At 46.9% G+C, this 10879-nt stretch overlaps 1 protein-coding gene and 1 long non-coding RNA gene across 4 annotated transcripts in view; one reads left to right on the forward strand and one right to left on the reverse strand.

Moving 5' to 3' along the window:
* Nucleotides 1-6347, reverse strand: part of B4GALT4 (beta-1,4-galactosyltransferase 4) — a 33855-nt gene extending 27508 nt beyond the window's left edge. The window contains exon 1 of one of the 2 annotated variants that reach the window (XM_055808190.1): nucleotides 6329-6347. The gene's annotated coding sequence lies outside the window, so the exon portion shown is untranslated. Of the gene's footprint in view, nucleotides 1-6107; nucleotides 6250-6328 lie in introns of those variants that run through there. The other variant, XM_055808188.1, reaches the window with a different exon arrangement.
* Nucleotides 6348-6487: 140 nt separating this feature from the next.
* LOC114010417 (uncharacterized) lies at nucleotides 6488-9573 on the forward strand. Of its 2 annotated transcripts, none has more exons than XR_008747786.1 (2): nucleotides 6488-6751; nucleotides 9164-9573. It is a non-coding gene; the product is annotated as an uncharacterized LOC114010417 (long non-coding RNA). The 2 variants fall into 2 exon arrangements; XR_003551835.2 differs by lacking the exon at nucleotides 6488-6751 and adding an exon at nucleotides 6758-8795.
* The last annotated feature ends 1306 nt before the right edge of the window (nucleotides 9574-10879 follow it).

Genomic DNA, 10879 nt, shown 5'->3' on the forward strand with positions numbered 1-10879 from the left:
TAGAGACACCGTTCTTCTGCGTAGATCAAGCTGTTCACCCTCTTGTCCATACCTGTGGAGAAGTCGAGGTGCTACCACTGCGCTCCTCTCCGTTATCAGCCGGCATACCTGCTGCTGACAGTGCCACCACAGACAGAAGCGTGGACTTTATGCAAGGGTGTTTCAACCAGCCTGGCTTACCGACCAGTCTTTTCACCAAAGGTAACTTAGTACTACAAGGTTGTCCCTCAGTGGTGCTTCTTCTACCACTCTGCCCCACAATGCTCTTCTAGCAATCTCACAGAATCAGCAGGATTGAAACAACGAAGGTGTCTCTCTGCCATCTTGCCCATCTGGGGTCCTCCCAGGCTACCAGGGCAGCAGCACCACCACGTTAGCCGTGCTGGCTGAGCTCTGGTCTGGCACACTGCTCCCAGGAAGAGTTTTCTTGCCAACCCACCTGAGCCTCCTCCCTAGCTGCTATATATTAAGCTGACAAACACACTTCCTTCAGTGGAGTCCCACCTACATTTGAGGTATTTTTAAGCACACCCGTGTCAGGGGTGAGGTGGGATTTTCTCATGCTTCCAGTCAACATACAGACAGGAGGAGACCCGAGTACACACAGGATACACGGCTAAGACTGACTGTGTTAGAGGTGGGGAAAGGATTGGTACAGCCTCATGACACGTGTTCATCTCCTGTAACTCACACCTCTTTGAACTTTGTGCGGTATGTAAATTCCAAGCAAGCAGATATTTCAAAGGAAAAAAGTTTGGGACTACTGCATGTTTCAACTGCTCAGCCACATCAGCCAGACCAGCCTGGATCTCAGTTGTCACTGTGTCACTTTCCACTCCAGTCCCCAAACTACACTTTCTCTGCAGCATCAGCTCTCATGCAAACACAGGGTTAGCTGGATCAGGAGGCAAGCAGCATTTCTAGCAGCCTTCTGTGATCCTCGGTCTACCCTTCCCACTGACGAAGGTCAGAACACCTGATACAGCTACATGCAGAGAAGCTTTCAGTGAAATAGAAACGGTTATTTTAGGAGGATGATGATACACATTTCCAGGCAATAACTGGTAACACTCTACAAACTGCTCAAACCAGACAATTTTAAAGTGAAACATATGAGTTAAAAAGAAAAAGACCAAGGTACATTTGTGGAGCCCGATTAGAATAACAGCCACTGCCAGCTAAAGCATTCCAGTTGTGTGGAGAATACTAACAGATGGCTGGCTCCACACTCTTTTCTTGCTATTTATTACTTGATAACCGTTTGATACTCAATGTAAAAGAAAAGTACTAACAGCTCCAACTCTCTGAATTACAAACTAAAAAAAGATAAAGAATACATAACACATCAGGAAATAACTGTTGTGGTTTAACCCCAGCCAGCAACTAAGCACCAGACAACCACTTGCTCACTCCGCCCCCGCAGTGCAACAGAAGAAAGAAATGGAAGTGTAAAAGTGAAAAAAAAAAATCACAGCTTAAGATTAAGACAGCTTAATGGGCCAGAAAAAGGAAGAAAATACTACTGCTAACAATAATAAAAGAATTAGAACATACGAAACAAGTGATTTCTCACCACCCACCGACTGATGCCCAGCCACCTCCCCAGCAGCAGTGCCCAGCCAGCTATCCTCCAGGTTTGCATACCTAGCATGATGTCCCACAGTATGGAATACCCCTTTGGGTCAGCTGTCCTGGCTGTACCCCCTCCCAACTCCTTGTGCCCCTCCAGCCTTCTCACTGGCAGCTCACGAGACGCTGAAAGTCCTTACCTTAGCATAAACATACTTAACACACTGATGGTTTTTAGTTGTTGCTATCTGGATTATTCTCACACTAAATACAAAACACAACACTATACCAGCTACTAGGAAGAAAATTAACTCTATCCCAGCTGAAACCAGGACAATAACCTAGATATTTAGCTTACAAAACTTATTATCTCCATGTGCGTGGGCATCACGGAAGAAGCAATTGCAACAAACATAAGCGAGGAAAGGCCTGGCAGGCAAATACAATAGATCCATTTCATACAAAAGGAGTATCATAGCAGAAAAGCACTGAAAGAGAACTCTCCATACATCCGTAGCTCCAGCATGCAGGATGGAGAAGAAAATATGAGCACCTCAGTTCCAATTTGCTTCGGTTTATGACAAAAGAGCTGAACAGCTCGCTCCACAGGGAACACGCTGGACAAAAAACAGCCCCCGAGTGTTGGTATGAGCGAACTCCATTATCCTTTGAACGTGTGCCACTGATTTTCTGGCTGCTGGACACTCACCCAGCCATTCTCTCACTTCCCCCTTCCCCAACAGGATAGAGGGAGACAATAAGATGAAAAAGCTCGAGGGCTGAGATAAAGACAGGGAGATCAGTTACCAATTACAATGCAAATGCCTATGCAAGACAGACTCAACTTGGGGAAAATTAATTTATCGCCAATTAAAAATACAGTAGGATTGTGAGACAAAAATGACAACACTTTCGCTCTGCTCCCTTCTTCCCAGGCTCAAATTCACTCCTTCATTCCCACCTTCTCTACTCCCCATCCCACAACAGTGCAGGAAGATGGGGAATAGGGTCAGTCCCTAACAGCTCCTCTCTGACACTCCTTCCTCCTCACACTGATCCCCTGCTTCGGCATGGGTCCTTCCCAGGCAGTACAGTCCTTCATCAGCTGCTCCAGCATGGGCGCCTTCCACGGGTCAGAGTTCATGCCAGAAAATCTGCTCCTGCGTGGGCTCCTCTCCACAGGCTGCAGTCCCCACCAGGAGCCTGCTCCAGCACAAGCTCTCCACGGGCCGCAGCCTTCTTCAGGGCACATGCACCGGCTGCAGCACAGTGTCCCACGGACTGCAGGGTGGGCATCTACTTCAGCACAGTCCCCTCCACAGGCTGCAGGGTGGGTATCTACCCAGCCCCCAGAGTGCCTCCTCCTTCTCCAACCTTGGTGTTCACAGAGCTGTTCCTCACTTTTGTGGTTCTTTCTTTTCTCCCTCTCCTCACATCTCACAGCTGCTGCACAGCATTTCACACTTTATTAAATGCATTTTCCCCAGCTTTGCTGGTGGGCTCAGCCTTGGCCTGTGGTGGGTCTGTTTTGGGGCTGGCTGGAACTGTGTATTAGCACAGGTACAGCCCCTGGCCTCCTCCAAGAGAGGTCACCCCTGCACCACTACCCCTGCTGCCAACACCTTGCCACCTACACCCAATACAGCTTTTCATTAGCTGAAGCGAAATACTGACTTAAAAGTGATTAAAAGACCCAGCACGTTGCTTGAGATGCATGGCTTCTTAATGATCACTCATACCTATTTACTCAGAATGTATGCCATTTTCTGACTGTGAGTACAGAGCCCTCTGCACCTTGTACCTCAAGCCACAGCACACACCTGTGAGCTACACCTGTGAGCTTCAATGTCCTCTACTGATTCCCAGAATAGTTACTACACACTTCTACCACCTCAGATTAACCAACTGACACTTTTTGACTGTTCATCTAGACAATCACTGGCATGTGTGGCATAACTATTCCACCACAGCTAAGCAAATCTACCTTGAGTTGGTAGACCAACTCAAGACAACAGTTTCAGCAATGCAGAAGAAATTTCAGTTGACATTTTCACTTAATACAGGGCTCTAGAGAAATCTTGGCTTTAGCATTATTCTGTTTCAGTGCTTTACACTGATCTCAAATATTATATAGTGGATGTACAGCTACTTTTAACATTCCCAGGCAACTTGGTGAGCAAGTTGCAGACATTTTTATATAGTCACTTACAAAACAGAGGCCCAGCTCTTGGCAAATACTCAGCACCTAAAACATCACATTAAGATTTCTGAGATTACCAAAGGAAAAGCCTATGCCTTCTTTACTAAGCAAGCACAGAGACTTTGCTTCAAATGATCCAACTTCATCATTAACAAGCACAGGCCAATTGAGCAGGTGCTACTCCAATACTCCAGGTACAGTTTGCACTTCCCCAAGATGTAACAAACTGATTTTACACTAGGAAATGCAATCTAATGTCTCCAGGCCAAGAAACACATTTATGAACAGCCTTTCCTGTTACATTGCTACAGCTGAGCCACTGACCTCACTGACACAGCACTGTTAAGACTGAGCACAAAGAGATGGAGCAAGGCATACAGCAAAGAGTATTGGCAGAGCCTGTAAGCACCTAACTGTAAGGATTACAAATTGCCAGTGCCTAATGCAGATGTCTATCAAGAAACCACATAGACAGCACAACTTTTGTTAAGCTATTAAATGCACAGGACCTTTTCCGTGTTAGAACACAATTTACATCTATGCTGAATTTCCACCAATCTGCAGATAGATTTTTATTCAGGAGAAAAGTTTCAAGTATACAATTTAAGAGCTCTATCTCACATCCTTTGAAAGTGTTATGGCCTAGAACAGGATCTGACAGAATTCAAAACTGTTCCAACAATTCTAGTTCAAGATAGCAGCAAACAATTTTAATCAAATGCTTGTGGAAGTAATTCTAAAAACATACCCCTGAGAATTGGGATACTATTAAAACCTTTTGGACAAGCAGCTCAGTAAAATTTTAAGCAATGGGAGATAGTGTACCACTCACTCTCACACTGAGTTACTAATCTCTTTCCTTCCCATCTCACCAGAACTTGCTGGGGAGTCTGAAGAACTAACTAGAAGTGAGATGTGATGTGGACTCCTCCTCTCCTACTCCCTCAGGGTTAAAGAGCTCCTGTCCCTCTACAACCCTCCTCCCTCAAGCAGCAGCAGGGCTTTAGCTCTTTTGGGGAGCAAGAGAGAAGGTGGAGGGGTATGATACTTAAGTCAGAAGCAGAGTAGGGGAAACAGGCTCCTTTCCAACCCTTCACTTCTCTTTACTGTGCAGGTATTGCCACTCCCCAACTCACTGATAAATAAAATTAGCTGCAAGAGTTCAGAAGTCAACTACAAGACTGAAGACTGAGGGGCACACAAGATTAGTGCTGCAGATGCCCCACCAGCAAGAGATCCAAAAATTTTGCTATTACTTAGAACTGCATACATTTAGTAGCATTATCCTAACAGTTTAAAAGGATTATCTGAGTTACAGCACATGATAACCTTATCTCACAGTTCGCTGCCTGACAAATGTTACCCAGCTGCTGCTTGCAGCAGCAGCACTGCATGTATGCTATAAAAATAAATACATCGAGATAACACACTGATAGCTGCAAGGCATATTAGCTGGAGGTATGCCAAAGCAACTCCAACAGAGGAAGAAAAAAAACCAACACAGAAACACAATACTTATAAACCCCCTAAATATGTTAAAAACTATGAAGAGAGAAAACGATGGAAGCTCTCTCTCACTGTTTTACAATATTTCAATGTCCCATTTAACACACTACAAAAACCTCTGCCTCTGAAGCAAAAAACAGCTAGCCCAGTTGCACACGTGCCTGTGCTCCAGCTTCTCCATGAGCGAAATGGAGAAAACAATACCAAGTACTGAATTTACTTTACTACAAAGCCATTCAAAAGCCTGAGTTGAAATGAAAACACCGGTACACTACATCCATCCTCCGGACTTATGATCTCCAATCCCAATACGGTAAGTGCTTCCACCTCGTATTTAATTTTTAGACAGGTAACTGCTTCCGACTATACGATGGAATTACGTACGGGCAGACTTTTCGGCAGGATCGCATCCCCGAGACCTGCCTTTGATGCTGACAGGGGCGGCCGCAGCGGGGTCCCTGCAGCAGGGCGAGGGAGCCAGTGCCCGCCGCACCACCCGCGCACAGGATAAGGGCGGCCAAACCCCCTTCGCTAAGGGATCTCAAACCCAAACACCGTCCGGATATCAGTTATGCCCCCCACTCATTTTCCACCTTTTTTTTTTTTTTTTTAACCCGTCCCTTCACAATTTTACCCAGTCCCAACACCCCGCTTCCTCAGCAGCCCGCCCACCCACCCACCCACCGACCGACCGCGGTGAAGGGGGGAGCAGGCCGGCCGGGCTCCCCCTCACGGGCCGGGGCTCCCCCTCACGGGCCGGGCACCCCCTCACGGGCCGGGGCACCCCCGGGCACCCCCTCACGGCGCTTATTTCACCGCCGCTCGTACTTACGAGCCCCCAGCCCGCGCCCCCCGCGCGGCCGCCTCAGCCCTCCCGGCGCCCCAGGGCCACGCCGCCACGCGCGCAGGCGCCCTGCCGCGCGCCCCCGCCCCGCCCCGCCCCGCCGCTGCCGGAGGCCCGGGGCGGGGGACACGGCGCGGGGCGGGGCGGGGGAGCGGTGGGTCTTCGCTTTCCGAAGGGAACGGCGGTGATGGGCCGCGGCCGGCGCTGACCTGCCGGTAGCGCTCCGCACCGCCGCCGATGCCAGCCCACCGCCAACCATAGAGCGGCGGGGACAGAGCGGCCGCCGCCCGCCACAGAGATCCCCTCCCGGCGGGGGGATAGAGCGACCCCGCGGTGGCGGCCGGTCCCCCCCGCCCGCCGTGGCAGCTCGGCGGCGGGGCTGAGGCAGCGGGCCCTGCCCGCGCGTTTGCTGTAGGATTTCGGAGCCCGCTCGGGTGGCGTGGCTGTGCCAGCACGGCCGGGGGCGCTGGGCTGGGGGCCCGAGCTGTGCCGGGCCCGGCCGTGCTGGAGGCCGGGGGCCGTGCCGGCCTGCGCGCTGCTGCCGCGCCTCAGAACGCACCGCGTGTAGCGCTTCTTTACAGCTACATCAGATGGGGCTGGGCAGGAGTTCTTCGAATCTCAAAAAACGGGAGGTAAGATGCCTGCTTCCAGAACCTCCTTGCTCAGGAAGGTGTTCCCCTTCCTTCATCATCAGAGGGCTTTCTGGGTCGGCCCCGAACGGTGCAAGCAAAACCCCTTCTAGCGTACGTGCCCGCATGCAGGTGGCTGAGAGGTTTTATCTGTTTATCTTCATACTTGAAAAAGCCTCAACATCAAAGGTATTTTCACCTGCGGTACAAATTAGATCACCATATGGATTAACCAAAGTTTGTGTTGTTATAATGAAAACATTTGTTCCTCTGTGCACAATTTTCCAGCCTAACTGGCCCCACCTGCCAAAAAGGAACAATTTATTTTAAATTATTTCGTCAAAATATCAAACCTATTTCACTGGCAACATCAAGAAAAGGAAAAGGGGAGCAGTAGGGGTGACCACGGTGCTGCCCTGCTGAGTCCGCTTGGCTCTAGGGTAAGCCTTCATACGTGCCTGCCAGGAGCTGGAATATACCACCCAGACCTTGAAGTTGCACCCAAGAGAAATCGGCTGTCAACGCTAAGAAAGCCCTTCAAGAAAAAGACAAAATTCATCTTCCTTTGTGGTGAGAAATTACTTCTGTTAAAAGAACCAGAGAGGAGAAAACTTATGTTTAAATTGTAGGAAATTGCATGAAGCAAAATGTTGCAAATGCTTTTACAAGTAAAAATAAACTCCACTGAAACTGTCAGATCTGAGAGAGAAAGGATAGTGTTAAATTCCTTCTGTTTGTAAATAGTAAAGGATGTTGATAATCCAAAATTAAAAGATACGTGAGCAGTTGTCCAGTAAAAGCTGTATGAGTAGTGCCTGTTCTAATGGTATAAGTCACACCTATTAATGGTTTTAGTTGGGTTTTATAATCTTACGTAATTGTAAAATCCAGATGCTGCTTGCTGATTGTAACCAAATCTGCCAAAGCAGCATCGGTCTCAATGATAGTAACTTTCTGATAATGCTGTCAGAGTCAGTTACAGATAAAGAAGACACTCTGCTGAGTGACAGAGAGCATTAGTCATTATTCAACCCAGGGAGAGTGTATTGGCATTATCCAGCTTGTCAGTCCACATGCATATGACCGATTTAAGCAGCGTGTATCTGAAATCCCATCACACACAGCAAATCACATTTTCACTCGTCTGCAGACCAACAAAGATAGGTAAGCAAACGATGAGACCTAAAACTACTATGGTGAGGGTCTCGCAGGATAGGGAAGGGGAGAGGAGATGGCCAAAGGTATGTGTGAAGATGCTAGAAGCAAATTGGGGTGTGCAGAGCATCTGCAAGTGCTGTGTGGACTTGGAGGTGTCAGGGATACTGTGTTGCATAAAGAGGTATAAAGGATGCGTGGGAAACGGGCTATTGCAGTGAAGGCATCATGAGAGATGTGGGAAATAAATACGCTGAGAACAGCAATTAATTCAATTTATAGCCCATGGAATGCTGTGGTAATCTGATATAAGCACTTCTATGGCTACGCTTTTATACAAGTTCTTCTCTGTGTTTTCTTCCACAAGTGTTCTTATCTGGCAAGTTTAACATTTGTCAAACTTACTTTAAACAGGCTTCTTCCCTCTGGACTAGATGTTATGTTTGTTCCAAAAACTAAAACCCTCTCCCATAGGAACGGAGTCGGTATTGGTATTGAGAAGGGTCCTGAGTTTGAGGTCTCCTTCAGTGATCTGTCTTTAATCTTTTATTACACAAAACCTTACATTTCCCCCTACCTCAGTAATTCAGGTTATCCTGGTCTTTCACTGTTGATTTTGATCTCACCTGTAGAATATGGCAAGGACTGAACGTAAGCTACCCAGAATATGAGCCATGTATCATCGGGCCACACGCCACATGCAAATGTAGTAGAAGCTAGGTTTTCCCAACTGTCCCGGTGACTCAAGGTTTTCAAAGTGTAAAATGGTATTTTTGAAATCTTTGAATGGAAGTAATGCCATCCAATAAATAATTACCTGTAAACTTGGTAGCAGGTATTTCAGTGGAATTCTACATCTCGAGTTTGGAGGACGCACAGATGGCACGCTGAGGTGAGGAACAGACATTTTTTTTTCCCTGTCTGGGAAGAGGGTGTGATTGCAGACAGAAAACCTGATGCTTCATCAGTGTCCTTAGCACAGCATAAACGGTTTCCCTCAGAAATCAAATCCATACCAGCAGGTTCTTAGTGCTACTAAAAAATTACCAATGAAGTGATCCTGCATGTAGTTTTACCTCAATGCAGCACCACAGAAATAGCAAAATTTCTGAGCAATCAGAACATGGGTCATTTAGGTCTGTTTCTGTTAGTGTTACTATTTGCTGAGCAGGAGTAGGTTTTAAAGCCCTGTGGGTTAGTTTCCTATTCACATGGACTTTGGTGATCTGAACTAAAATTGTTCCATAACATGACTTGCAGAAGCTGTTTGGAAGCACTGCTTTCTTGGATGTGGATACAAAGTCCACATTGAACGCCTTCCCCTGCAGCAAGTGTGAAAGCAGCCTTTCTCTTCATCTCTGTTCTTCAGTCTCACAGTTTAACCACAGCCCTTTTACCTGAGAAATCTTTTGGATGAAAGCTGTTTGCCTGATGCAGTGTGGCCTCAGGAGGTGAGCAACAGCAGTGACCCTTTCCTGCATGCAGCTGTGATACAGAGGAACCGTCAGAAGGGAGATTTGACTTCCCAGGTGGTGTTTTGCACACAAAATCCAACTGCTGCCTGTGTGGCCACATGGAGGTCCGCCTCAGGTGTTTAGACATCAGTGACTCACGATCCCCATGACACTAGTATTTTCTGCAAGTGTTAATATAGCTGTGTTAAATCCAGAGTTCTGTGCTCCTGTTTTTACTGCCTTACTCAGCTACACCCTCTTTCAAAACGAGGAGCCCAGTCCTAGTACACACTAAGTAAACATTCTGCGGCACACAATAACATCTATGGAAATATGCTCTGGAGGTAATTGCGTACTGTCACCGTTGTGCAAGTCAGCAAAGCAGAGCTCATTTTAATGTGGGTCAGGTGCCGATAACAGTGTGGTGTCAGTAGCGAGGAGTTTAGACTGGGCTTCAAAAAGTTATTCCAGCAACTGATGGACATTCAAGCAATTGGTTCGCGCTGGATTTCATGTTGTTGCAGCTATGCTGTTAGTGGTACCCAGCCCCATCTGGATATGCTGTTTTGCTGAGTGACTGGATGCTAAGTAAAAATGAATTCCAAATCAAATATAATAAAAAATGCTGTTTATTATATTACAATATAATAAAGGAAAATAGCATGCAATATCATAAAAGGAAACAGTGCTTGTTATTATGCACAATATGATAAAAGAGCAATAGGAGTGAAGCATCAAATTATTACTGCAAACATTACAGAAACTAAGAAAAAGATACATCACCAATCACCACTTAAATATCATCCAGGCCCACGCTTCGGCTGGGAAGACCCGTTGCAGCTGGTACCAGGAGTCTCTCAGTAACTGGGAAAATTCCTACACGGTGCACCCACCTGTAGGTGAGGCTTCTGGCCCAGTCCCAGTGCTTGCCTGCCTTTATACTCGATGACAAACAAAACTAGTTTACACACCTAGTGTAAGTAAACTTTTAAGTTTAGGCGAAGTGCAGACGTGCGCTATCTCATGATTGGTAAGGTTCACACACGCCAGGGACGTTGGCCAGATGCCCAAGTGTGGGGTTACCGGCACAATATTTATTGTCTGGATGGTCCTGCTCATACGTTGCTTGTTCAGGGGGCTCAGGACAAACACCACCTGCTTATTAAAGTTGTTCTTGAGCTCCCTGTCCAAGTTATGCAATCCCTAATTAAAGACAAAGACTTTTCCATAAGCAGTAATCAATTTCATAAATTTTCACCACATATGCATACACAAGACCAAAGTCACGTCTTTGCTTTGTCAAGGTAAGGCTTTGACTCTTGAGTTAAATAACACTTGTTATCCAGGGTAAATTTACAGAACTGTTCAGGGTCACACCTATTTATGTCCCACAGATTGTGGGGCAATACCCTGGAGTGAAAGGGTAGAGGGGATGTTTGATAAAATTAAAAAGAAAGGAGTTAAATCAGTAAGATTGGAAAGGGATCTGAAACAGGAGGGAGGGAAAGTGAGTGGCAAAGCA

Source organism: Falco peregrinus, chromosome 6 (assembly GCF_023634155.1).
Source record: "Falco peregrinus isolate bFalPer1 chromosome 6, bFalPer1.pri, whole genome shotgun sequence".
Lineage (NCBI taxonomy): Eukaryota > Metazoa > Chordata > Aves > Falconiformes > Falconidae > Falco > Falco peregrinus.